Source organism: Ursus maritimus, unplaced genomic scaffold, assembly GCF_017311325.1.
Source record: "Ursus maritimus isolate PB19 unplaced genomic scaffold, ASM1731132v1 scaffold_16, whole genome shotgun sequence".
Lineage (NCBI taxonomy): Eukaryota > Metazoa > Chordata > Mammalia > Carnivora > Ursidae > Ursus > Ursus maritimus.
In genome coordinates, this window is record NW_024424008.1 from 43,422,957 (window position 1) to 43,435,205 (window position 12,249).

Consider the following 12,249-nt stretch of genomic DNA (forward strand, 5'->3'; position numbering starts at 1 on the left):
GCCATAAATAGTACGGCAGGCAACAGCCATGCATCATGGATTCCCACTTGTCACACCCCTCATTTTCTGAAATCTAGTTCTGTGCCCAAATCTTTCTTGATACAGGAGATCCATTGCCATGAGCTGTTAATTTTTGGAGTCTTTTAAAATACTGTGATTCCTACTATTACCCTTTTGATGCCTTAAACTGCACATTGTAATTTAAAATAAATGTATCTTGCTTTAACTACATTTGTAATTTGGAAAAGCTTAAAAAATGATTACCTAAATGTAACCATCATTCCCATAATCATTTAAAGCAAATATTTGTCCTGCAACAACTGGAAGCTCAGCTGTGTGCCCGAGCTGAGGATAAAGAGCAGAAGCAAAGAAGTTCAAGTTACAGTTCCTGTCCTCAAGGAGCTTTCGCTCTAGCTAAGAAGGCAAAGCACCACTACATAGAACACTGAACAATAATAATACAGGAATCGAACAGACGACAAAAGCTAGTAAATACTTACTGAACACATGAATCACCGTGTCAAATTCCAGGAGTTCCATATCTCTACTTGCTGACAGAGCACAGAAGGGACAGAGTGGAAATCAAGTCTGTAGAATTCACTTCGCATACTCAACAGTCTGTCCCCCATCATGCTTCTGAGGATGAAGAAGAGGACGGAGAGGGGCCCACATGTCATGTAAGTCACCAACACATCAACATTGTGACCAAACAGGAGTTCCTCCCAATCCCAGTCATCACTCTTAAATGTTGGTGTTCCTACGGCTTGGTTCTGGGCCCTTTCTTGCTCTGTCTGCACGTGATTTGTCTTTAGGATAAGCAATTCACACCAGCCCGGATTGTCCCCTCTGAGCTGTGGACATGTACAATCAAGGGCCTAACTGAGTCCTATCATTATCAGCCTGTGAATAACATTTAAACTTGTCTGTATTAGTCTGCTCCGGGCACCATAACAAAGTACCACAGGGCAGGTAGCCTGAACAACAGACGTTTATTTTCTCACTGTTCTGGAGACTGCTAGTCCAAGATCAAGGTGCCAGGAGGATTGGTTCCTGGTGAGACCTCTCTTCCCGGCTTGCAATGGCACCTTCTTGCTGTGTCCTTACATGGCCTTTCCTCTGTGTGTACCAGAGGGAGAGAGTGATTTCTGATGTCTTTCTCTTCTTATAAGTGCACCATTCCTACTGGATTAGGGACCCCCTCTTATGACTTCATTTAACTTTCATTACCTCTTTAAAGTCTCCATCTCCAAATACAGTCACATTGGGAGTTAGAGCTTCAACATGTGAATCCGGGGGGGGGGGGGGGGGGGGACAATTCAGTTCCACACACCAGTTCCCTCTATTCTCAACTTAATTATTTTTGGTGAATCTTGATTGTGAGTTCTTTGAGGATGGGAACAATACCTATTTCATCTTAGATTCCTTAGAACCTTGATATAGTGCTTAGTCCTGAAAACATTAAAGAAATACTTGTTGAACTGAATTGAATGGAACTTATTTCTCCATCATTGCCCTAGCCCAGTTGAGGGACTTATCACCAGTCACGTGCAATGTGAATATGTTGATGATTCCCTAATTGGGTCTAATGCCACCAATATCCCCAATATTTCCTATATACTATCACCAGACTGTTCTTCCTAAAACAAAGGTTGGATCACACCTTGGTATCTCCTCAAGAAACCACCACCCATAAGACTTAACCTACAAAAGGGGTGCCTGGGTGGCTCAGTTGGTTAAGCGTCTGTCTTTGGCTCAAGTCATGATCTCAGGGTCTTGGGATTGAGTCCCGCATCCATCAAGCTCCCTGCTCAGTGGGGAGCTTGCTTCTCCCTCTCCCTCTGCCTTTCCCCCTGCTTGTGCTTTCCCTCTCTCTCTCTCTCTCTCTCTCTGTCAAATAAATAAATAAAATCTTTAGGAAAAAAAAGATTTAGCCTAAAATGTTTATTGGGCCCCATAATAAAAAGAAGGGACTTGAATGCCATATTCCTTAGCATGGCATTGAAGTACCACCTCCTCATCTGGCCCCGATCTACCTTTCAGGCTAATCTCCTGTATCCCTGCCTACGCCTCCCATCACCACCTTCAGTGGCTCCCAGTGTTAGCCCACAGACTTCTTACACAAGAACCTTTGTGGAACTTCTTTATAGTTCTGGGTTCCTGGTTCCAATCCTGAAGAAAGTTGATCTGGATAAGGGCCTAGGAATCTGTTTTAAAAGCTGCTGCACGAAGAGAATGAGAAGACAAGCTGCAGAATGGGAAGAAATATTTACAAAAGACACATCTGATAAAGGCCTGTTATCAAAAAATAAAAAATAAAGAACTCTTAAAATTCAACATTAAGTAAATGAACAACCCAATTTAAAAATGGGAAAAAGAGGGCGCCTGGGTGGCTCAGTTGGTTAAGTGTCTGCCTTTGGCACAGGTCATGATCCCAGGGTCCTGGGATTGAGTCCTACATCAGGCTCTCTGCTCAGTGGGGCGCCTGTTCCTCCCTCTCCTCTTACTCCTCCCCCTGCTTGCGTGCTCTCTCTCTCTGTCAAATAAAAAAATAAAATCTTAAAAAAAAAAGTGGGCAAAAGAACTGAACAGACAACTCACCAAAAGAAGATATAGAGATGGCAAGTAAGTATATGAAAAGACCCTCCGCATCATTCGTCATTAGGGAATCACAAAATAAAATAATAAGATGTCACTAACGCCTATTAGAATGGCCAAACCCCAAAACACTGACAACACTAAATGGTGAGAATATGGAGCCGCAGGAACTCTCATTCATTGCTGGTGGGAACACATAATGATATAGCTACTTTGGAAGACATTGTAGCAGTTTCTTACGAAACTCAGCATACTCTTACCATACGATCCAGCAATTGTACTCCTTGGTATTTACCCAAATGAATTAAAAACTTATGCCCATATAAAAACCTGCGCACAGAGGCTTACAGCAGCTTTATTCATAATTACCAGATCTTGGAAGCTACCAAGATTTCCTTCAGTAGATGAATGGATAAATAAACCATGGGTAATCCAGACAATGGAATATTATTCAGCACTGAAAAGAAATGAGCTACCACACCATGAGAGGACATAGCAGAACCTTAAATGCATATCACTCAATGAAAGAAGTCAATCTGAAGAGGCTAATCTAATGTACGATTCCAACTATGTGACATTCCATAAGAAGAAAAATTGCAGAGACAGTAAAAGGATCAGTGGTTGCCAGGGTTGTGAGGCAGGGCAGGGGATAAAAGGCAGAGCACAGAATGTCTCAGGGCAGCAAGTACTCTGTGCGATACTGTAATGGTGGATCCGTGTCCTACATTTGTCCAAATCCACGGGATGTACAGCACCAAGAGGGAACCCTCATGTAAACTATGAACTATGGGTAATGATGCGTCGATATAGGTTTGTCCATTACACCAAATACTCCACACTGGTGGGGGGGTAGAAAGTACATGGGAAGTCTCGGAACTTTCTGCTCATTTTGCTGTGAACCAAAAATTGCTCAAAAAATAATAATAATAAAGTTTATTAATTAAAAAGAAAAAACCCCACTGCAATGGAGCGTTTTGGACACTTCCATTCCAGCCAGCCCTGGGTGGGGCTCCTGGAGGCCGGGACCATCGGTGCCCTCTCAGCCCTGCCTACTCTTGCTCACCCTCTTCTCTCAGCCTTGACTTCTAATTCCCTCTTTCCCTACCCACCCAAATCCCCTGTGCTGTTAAGACTTAGCTGAAATACCACCTTTCTTCAAAACTCACCCCCACCCCCCCCCCACCCCCCGGCAGAGAACACTAGCTTTGGAGTCACATGGACCTGGCTCGAATCTCCACCCTGTCACAAGACAGCCACGTATCTGGGAAGTCATGGATACTCTCCAAGTCTCAGCTTCTGCCTTTATGAAATGAGGATGATAATAGTATCCAGCTCACGAGCCCATGGAGATTAGATAAAATAATGAAGGCAGACCTCAGCACGGTCCCCGGCACATGGGAGCCTCTCTAACAAATGGAGCCATTAGATTTAATAGCCCTTACCCAGGGCCTCGGCAGCACTTGCCTGTGCCTTTATTATAGTGCTTATTTAATTGGCCTGAGGAAGGGAGATATTGTTTACTGAGAATGCTGTGACAGGATCTGAGGGCTAGAAACACAGATAACGGGAGCAAGGAAAGGGAGGAAGGGGATGCTTACTCTTCTCCTAAGGCCTCCTTCCTGACCCTGAAACCAGGAAGAACTGTGGTATTGGGGGGAGAGTGGGTAGGGCCAAGCAAGGAAGACTGTTCCTGATGAAATGCCTCAAGGCACACCCCTTAGAGACGGGCTGGGGGGCCTGCACGATGTGAAAATGCATCTCCTGAAAGGTGGGCTCCAGGATTCTGCTCTGAGCTGGAATCTGGGATGTCTAGCCTCCTTGCCATATCTGATTCACTTTTTGGACCCTGAGAGAGCCTTTCCGCTCCCCCATTTCACTCCCACCCTCTGGAGCATGGGGGGTGCAACGTGTCCTCTGGGCACACGATAGGCAATTAATTGGGTCGGGTCTCTAACCGGCTTCTCTAATACAGGAGCAATATAGTCCCCAAAGCCTTTCAAAAAAAAACCCCATCTTTCTTATGGTAGTGATGTACATATTGGAAGTTTCTTCAAGCACTGCCCCCCACCCCCCCACACACACTCACTCTTTCACTCTCTCTCTCAAGGGAGCTACCCAGCCCTAACTCCAGATGAAAGGGTCTGTGGGAAGCAGGAAAGGAAAGAGAAGAGTTTTAAGTGATTCTGCAGCTCTTTCCAGTTTCTAGCAAGGGGTGGGCAGTATCACAGCCAGTTTGACGAAACTGAGAAAGAGGAATACTGAGAAAGAGAATATTTAGACTGTAAAATGCTATGATGATTTCCAAAAAGAGCCACTTGTGGGATATGGCATCCCAAGAGTTTGGCCACAGAAATCTGAGATAGGAAGGTATGAACCTGTGCCGACCCACACACCGTGGCCACTAGCCACGAGCAGCTACTAAGCACTCAAAATGCAGCTGGTCCAAACTGAGATGTGCCATAAGCGTAATCATCGATTTAGAAGACTTAGTGTAAAAAAAAAAGTAAAATATTTCATTAATAATTATTTTATATGTATTAGATGTCAAATTGATAATATTTTGGATACATTGAATTAAATTAAAATAGACTATTAAAAATTTTTTCACCTGTTTCTTTTACCTTTTTTAATAGGACTGCCAAAAAGTTTTAACCTACTATGTGACTTGCATTCTATTGTTATTGAAGTCTCTCCTCTGGGCTTTGTTTTTGTCTTGGTATAAACTATGTTTGGATGCTGAAATCTTTACCATTTATCACATATCACTCTGGCTCACCAGCTCTTCAATCTACTTTGCTTCCCAGCAGCACCACGCGGGACCGGCTGAGGGGTACTGGAGTGAGGGGAGGCCAGCAGGACATTCAGCGAATCTTCCCTCGGACTGCGGAAGGTGCTAGCACCATCCCTCCTCCGCCAGCAGGGTTCTGTGGGGTTTTGAAATGTCTGCTTCTCCAAAACAAAGACCTCTTCTCCTTGAAGACCTGTACTGAACCCTCGTCCCCCATCTCCTTCAGCCACCTCATCACCTTCACAGTTGTCACGCCTGCCATCACCGTGCTCTCCTTTGGCTCTATTCCTGTTCTTACCACATCACCATCACCTCCTCTCACAGAAGTGCCCTGCCTCCTTCTGCTCAGACACTGGACCATCTTCTCCCTGTCTCCAGGGATGAACTCTACCAGCATTTGTTGCCTCTGATGTGGCTTCCAACCTCTAAGCTTCCCTGAGCTGAGGATTTTACATGGCCATGCTCCCAACTTCATTCTGGCAGCCAGACTTACAGCAGCCAGACTGCAGGGCTCAGAGAACCAAGCAGCAACCCTGGAAAGGGGTGAGGCCACACCGCCTGCAGCAGCGGGTACTGTCTTACCACACCGCAAGGGCAGGGTGAGAAAGAGTGACCAAATGAAGGAACAAGATACCCAATGTACCCAGCACAGGGAGCATGGTTTGCTTAGCAAAGAAGAACAAAACAAAGTACCCACGATAATAACAGCTAATACGTATGGATAATTTGCTAGGTGCCAGACTCCAAGGTAGGTGCTCAAGGTGCACTGCCTAATCACATTCCCACGGTGTCCCCATGAGGCTGGGCTAAGGGAAGGAACTTATCACCAAGTAACAAGTGTGTGGACTCAGGCGGGCCGCCTCCAGGACCTACACTTGGAACCACTATGCTGCACTGCTTCCTCACAAACATCAACGTCCACACTCTCCTTCACGTGTTCATTCTCTGGTTTCCTCGTGCAGCATTCATACACTGATAGCCTCTAAGAAACGTATCGGCTCGTGGACTCCCATCCAGCATCTAGGCTGGCCAGGCACCTGCTAGGTCCTTGGGCTACAGAGATGAGTAAGTAAAGCACAATCTGAGAACTCAGGGATCTCAGGTTTTCAGTGACCAAGGGAGATGTAGGAAAGCCTAACTCTGTCTTCAGATCACACTGTTCTATAGGCAGAGAAACGGAGACCGGGCAGGAGGGGGAAGGATAAGGTCAAGCTCAAATCTCTTCTGCCTTAATGGGGCAAGGAAGAGTCAGCTTGCGTTGTCTAACCAAACAAGGGTTTGTCATCCAGCTCCACCCTTCCCTGGAGATTTTGCAAACACGCTGTGTCACTTCTTGGCCACAGGTCCTCTTGACAGACTCAGCATGTCTTCTTCTGCCTCCGTCCCCATTGGCTGCTCTCACAATGCACAGTGGGAATGTCAACATTCAAGTCAAAACTCATCCATTCGAGAAGCTCTACTTTATTCAGGACACTCATGTCCTGTATCCTTCTGAATTTGTGGGCTCACGTTTCCACTATGCTAGTATGCACTTGAATGCTGCTTTGTACATGTTCTTAAATTTCAAATATATAGGGGCGCCTGGGTAGCGCAGTCGTTAAGCGTCTGCCTTCGGCTCAGGGCGTGATCCCGGTGTTCCGGGACTGAGTCCTACATCAGGCTCCTCAGCTAGAAGCCTGCTTCTTCCTCTCCCTCTCCCCTGCTGTGTTCCCTCTCTCGCTGGCTGTCTCTCTGTCACATACATAAATAAAAAAATCTTTAAAAAATTTTTTTCAAATATATAGGTATTAACTCGCCAACCAGATTTTGAACTTCTTAAAGGCAAGGACTAATTTTTTTTTTTTAATATCACCTTCCCAATCTCCAAGCATTTGGTAGCAACCTCAGCCTATGTGAATTGCCTAATACTGATGGCTTGATCTACTGTGCTCAGACATAACCGTGTGTGTGTGTGTGTGTGTGTGTGTGTGTGTGAGAGAGAGAGAGAGAGAGAGCACGTGTGTATCTGTCTGTCTGTCTAAGCCAGCATGCACAGCAGGGGTGTTTGTGTGTACAAGTATCATGTGAGTATGTGTGGATGAATTCTCCAGCTATTGCAGTCATGGAAGCTTAGACACACAGCAGCACAATCCGTCAATTTCCAGACGTTATCTCTCATGATAATTTCCTGCCAAATCTTTGAGTTGCAATTAAGAAAGTAGATAATTTGAAACATTTTCCTCTGCATGTTGAGATGGATTATAATCCTAATTTGATAAAGACTCTTAATGACTCATTAGCCACCCTTGGCTTCTCCTCAGGTCATCCAACTTCCCAGGCGCGGGGAGGCAGCAGTGCTCAGGCCATTACATGTTATTGCTTTAGCAGCACTAAAACCAAAAGACACAACAAAGCCACAACGGTGCACCACAGCGCCACAGCCCTTGAATCCTCTTTTCTTTGACTCCTAGATTTGGGTCTTGGATTTTCTTTTCCTGGCTTTGAACAAAGCCTCTAATTTCCTGATGCCCCAAATGCTCTCCCTGGGGTCTCTGCACGCTGCCCAAGGTGGCACATACAATGCACTGCATGTCTCCCTCTGCGAAGTAGCAGAGGGAGACTCTGATCGCAAACTTCTGGCCCCTACCCTCACCACAATTTGTTTCCTAGGAAGTGATCCCCAAGTCCAAAGGGTAGGGTTCCTGGGAGCAAGGACTATTTCAAGTTGTTTACAGATGATAACCACATAATAGCCCCCTTTCTGCTTTGGCTGACCAGGGATCAGAAATCACAGAAGACGGGCACCTGGGTGGCTCAATCGGTTAAGTGTCTGCCTTCAGCTCAGGTCATGATCCTAGGACCCCCTGAATTGGGCTCCCTGCTCAGTGGGGAGCCTGCTTCTCCCTCTCCCTCTGCTGCTGCCCCTGCTTGTGCTCTCTTTGTCTCTCTCTCTGCCCCCGTCCCTGTCAAATAAAGAAATAATAATAATAAAAAAAAGAAAGCACAGAAGGTCTTTGAGGAGGTTACCCCACCCATTCATTTCTTTCTCTCCTGGCAGAGTGGCACCTTGTCCAGCCCCAGGCGTAAATAATTAAATTCTTCACGGAGTCGTGGTTTCCCTTGGGTCACCCACTCTAGAATTTAAGAACCCTGACTCTTGGAAAATTCTTACTCCTACATGGATTCATGTGGACATGTGTGCAGCATATACGGACACACACACTCATCAACAGCCAAACATCCACAGATGCACAGAGACAGAATGCGTACGTGTGCAAGGACTTCTTTGAATGGCCCTTGACCCTGAGATCTGGTAGGTGAGTAAGGAGGAGTGGGAGGCTTAGTCAAGCAGCAAACATATCTTTCTTGGACACCTACTACATGCCAGGCACTGTGCCAGGTGCTGGGGCACCATTTGGCACAAAGAGACTGGAGAAGCTTGTGATGATCAAACATAGTCTGACCAGTGGTGGCTGCGCTCGGAGTTGGAGCATGGGGGGGCGGCATCTGTAGTCCCCATCAGACTTTGGAGCTCAAATTCCCTTCCCATCTCTCCCCCATGTGTGTTCTTACCCCTGTCCCCTCTCTACTCTATCCCTGATATCTATAGGGTAGGCTTGGGTGAGATAAAAAGCCTCCACCCCCCCACCCCACTCCCGCCGTGCACATTCGATCAATGTGACAAATGCTCTCTGGGCAGGACCCCTGAGGCAGTCTTCGCTGCCACCCACCTCTCCTTCTTTCCCAATGAGTCCAGGGAGATCTGAGCGGAGGGGTGATGGATAGCCCTGTCTTATTGTTCCAGACTCCGAATCCAACAGGGGCCTGGGAGAGCTGTATAAATCAGAGCCTGGGCTGGGCTCTCACCAGCGTGAGGGCTCAACAAGAGGAATGGAAGGCGAGGGACCATAAAACTGTCTGTGGGCTAAGTCGTTTCATTTCAAGTCAGGGCCAGGGAGAGAAAATGTTGGTTCTTGGGAGACAGATTCATTTGAAGAGGATGGATAAGCTGGTGGAGGTCTGCATGTCTGCATGCTCAGAGAGAAGGAGGCTGAGGGAGGCCGGTCCCACAGGAGGGTACTGGATGAGTTGTCCCCTCATTCCCACCATCCAAGAGGGGTGGGCTATGCTCATGTCCCAAACTTTGATAAGGTTTGGAAAAATTAGTCTCTAGTGAAGAGAGATTTTCGTCCCAGATGGCTGATAAACCATAATTTTCCCTTCTTTGAGGAAGGAACAGCTGGGGGTTAAAAAAAAAAAAAAAAAGGACATGTGGGGCATTAGCTCTAACTGTGATGGAACCGGGATCAGATGGAGGCAGGGGCCATTCCCATTTCATTTACTGTAACTTGTATGAGTAGCTAGTGTGTGTCAGGCACTGTGCTCCGTGGTGGGGGCACAGAATCATGTGGCCCTGCTCTCAGGGAGCCCCCCATGTAGCGGGACCGACAGAGAGGCAGTCTCGTCAACCAAAGGCATGTAGTTCAGTATCCTTTGTCATAGCACCTGTGACAAATCATTGCATCTACTGATTGGCCTGTCATTGTCCCCTCATTAGACCAGAAGCTCCTTGAAAGGGGAAAGGGAAGGAACCAACATTTGAGTGCCAATGATAGGCTCCTGTCAGGCACTTTTTTCGAGTCATTGCACACCCACCAGAACACTTCATGGCGTATTTTATTATCCTCACTTTACGGATAAGAAGATTGAGGCTCTGAAAGGTTACTGCACTTGCCCAAGGCCAAAGTGAGCACGTGGGAGAGGTGGGACTCAACTCAAGTTGGTGTGTCCCCACACACTGCTCACAGGGTCTCACTCATATTGTGCCTTCAGCTCCTGAAGCCGTAGCCAACTCAGGAAGCTGTTGACTACGGGAGGGAGGGGCACAGCGCAGCGTGGGGCTAATGCTGGGTGGGTGGGTCAGGAAGACTTTGCAGAGGAAGGGATTACTGAACGGTTTTAAAGAACAAAATAGAATTTGCCAAAATGACAAAGAGATGAGAGTCAGTGTAGGTGGAAACATGTACAAATGAGGTGGAGGCATGAAATGGCGTCACGTGTGCTGGTCACCTACTCAAGAGCTCCCTGCCTCACCCACGACCTCCTTTGCCCTTGCCGCTTCAGGCCTAAGAAACGAGAGCTCAGCAGTGTGACCCAACGGGCTGTCTGTACTATGCAGTGCAGTATGTTTCTTTGGCTGTTATTGTTATCTTTCCTGGGACTAGATGATGAGATCCAGGTAGGATCCAGTCTACTTTATTCACAAGCATAATTCCAACAGCTACAATGGTGCCTGACTAATCTTGGAATGAGTGACAGAAGTGGACCAGGAAAAGGGGGTGTTTTCTACATCTCTGTCTTCCCATGAGGCTGGTATAATTGGGCCAGGCTAGGAGTCCCTCCTGTTTGGGGTCAGGGAAAACCATTTTAAGGCCACTTAGGCACTGAGATAGGACAAAAGGAGGTGAGGGTCCTTGAGCAGTTGGCAAACACCTTGAGCATATCTTTGACCCTTGGCGAAGGTCCTTGAGCAGTTGGCAAACACCAGCCGTACCTTCTCTGACTTCTCTGTTTCCTCCTCTCTAGTTAAGGAGCCAAAACTAGGATGTGAGCTCAGAGAAAGTGGCCACAGAACTGACCTTGGACCTGCCCCTAATCTTCAGCTTATGCTAACAGGATGAGTCTTTGTGGGGCAGAAGCCTGAGGAACACCAATATTTAAGGGACAACACAAGCAGAGGAGCCTACAAGGGAAACTGAGGAGAGCCGAGGGAGCTGTGAGACCCATAATGACACCCAGTTACCCACCCATCTTCTACAGCTTAGTGGCTATCACCCCACAGAAGTCTGTGGATCACCAGTCCAACTTCTAGAAATGACAAAGATATTACCAAGGACAAGAATGAAAGAGAAAAAAAAACCAGTGGGTTATAGAGTTTTCCAGTTTTTAAACAAAACAAAGAGGGAAGAGTGGTACTGGCTCAACAGAAAGAGGAAATCACAAGCCAAGGGCCTGTAGTGGGGGCTGATCCACTCTGCAGAGCCCCAAAACATTCAGCCCTCAGAGGTACTAAGTCCCATGGCCTTGAGGCCAGATACCTGGCTGGACAGGGGGCATTGGTAGGAAGTCTGTTTATAAAAGGGGTCCCCACTCTTTCCACCCAGCCTGTCAGCTATATTCCACTGTCCCCCAGTAAATGAGACTTTTTTTTTTCCTTTGGGGAAACTGAATAAGAACAATATTGGACTTGGGAACACCAAGTATGGTGGAGGGTGAATGAATTAAGGGGAGATCTGCATGCTGAACTGTGTGACTGTTAGTCCTTTCTCTGGCCTTGCTGGAAACTCCCCATCACCACCAACCAGTAGATTGGAAGGTTCTTCTTTGAAAAACTGAACAACTCCAGAGAGAACTCCAGTTACTGATATTTGAAGTTCCCTCAATAAAAAAACTCACTTTCCACATGATCACCCTATGTGAAGCCCACTAGTTAACAAACTCTGCCATTTATGTAATAAGCTTCCAAATCAACTTTCAGTGTCTCTTCCTTAAATATAAATAAGCAGTCAAGAATCAGCAGATACTTAAAAAAAGACTCAAAGTCGATAAAGGGAGACTGAAATAAACAGGAAAAAAAGATCTGAGGTGATAGGGATTTTGCAAGGAGGAATAAAAAAGTTCAAAAAGAGCAATAACATCAATTTAAGAAGATAAGAGGAAACTTTATATCCATAAAACAAGAAGGGATTACAATAAAGAGGAAAAAATCCTCTCTGAAATTAAAAATACATTAACATAAAAAAAACCTCATAAGATTTAGCAGACAAAGTTGAAGAAGACTTCCAAAGAGGGAAACAAAAGACAGAGGGAGAGAGAGATGAATAACA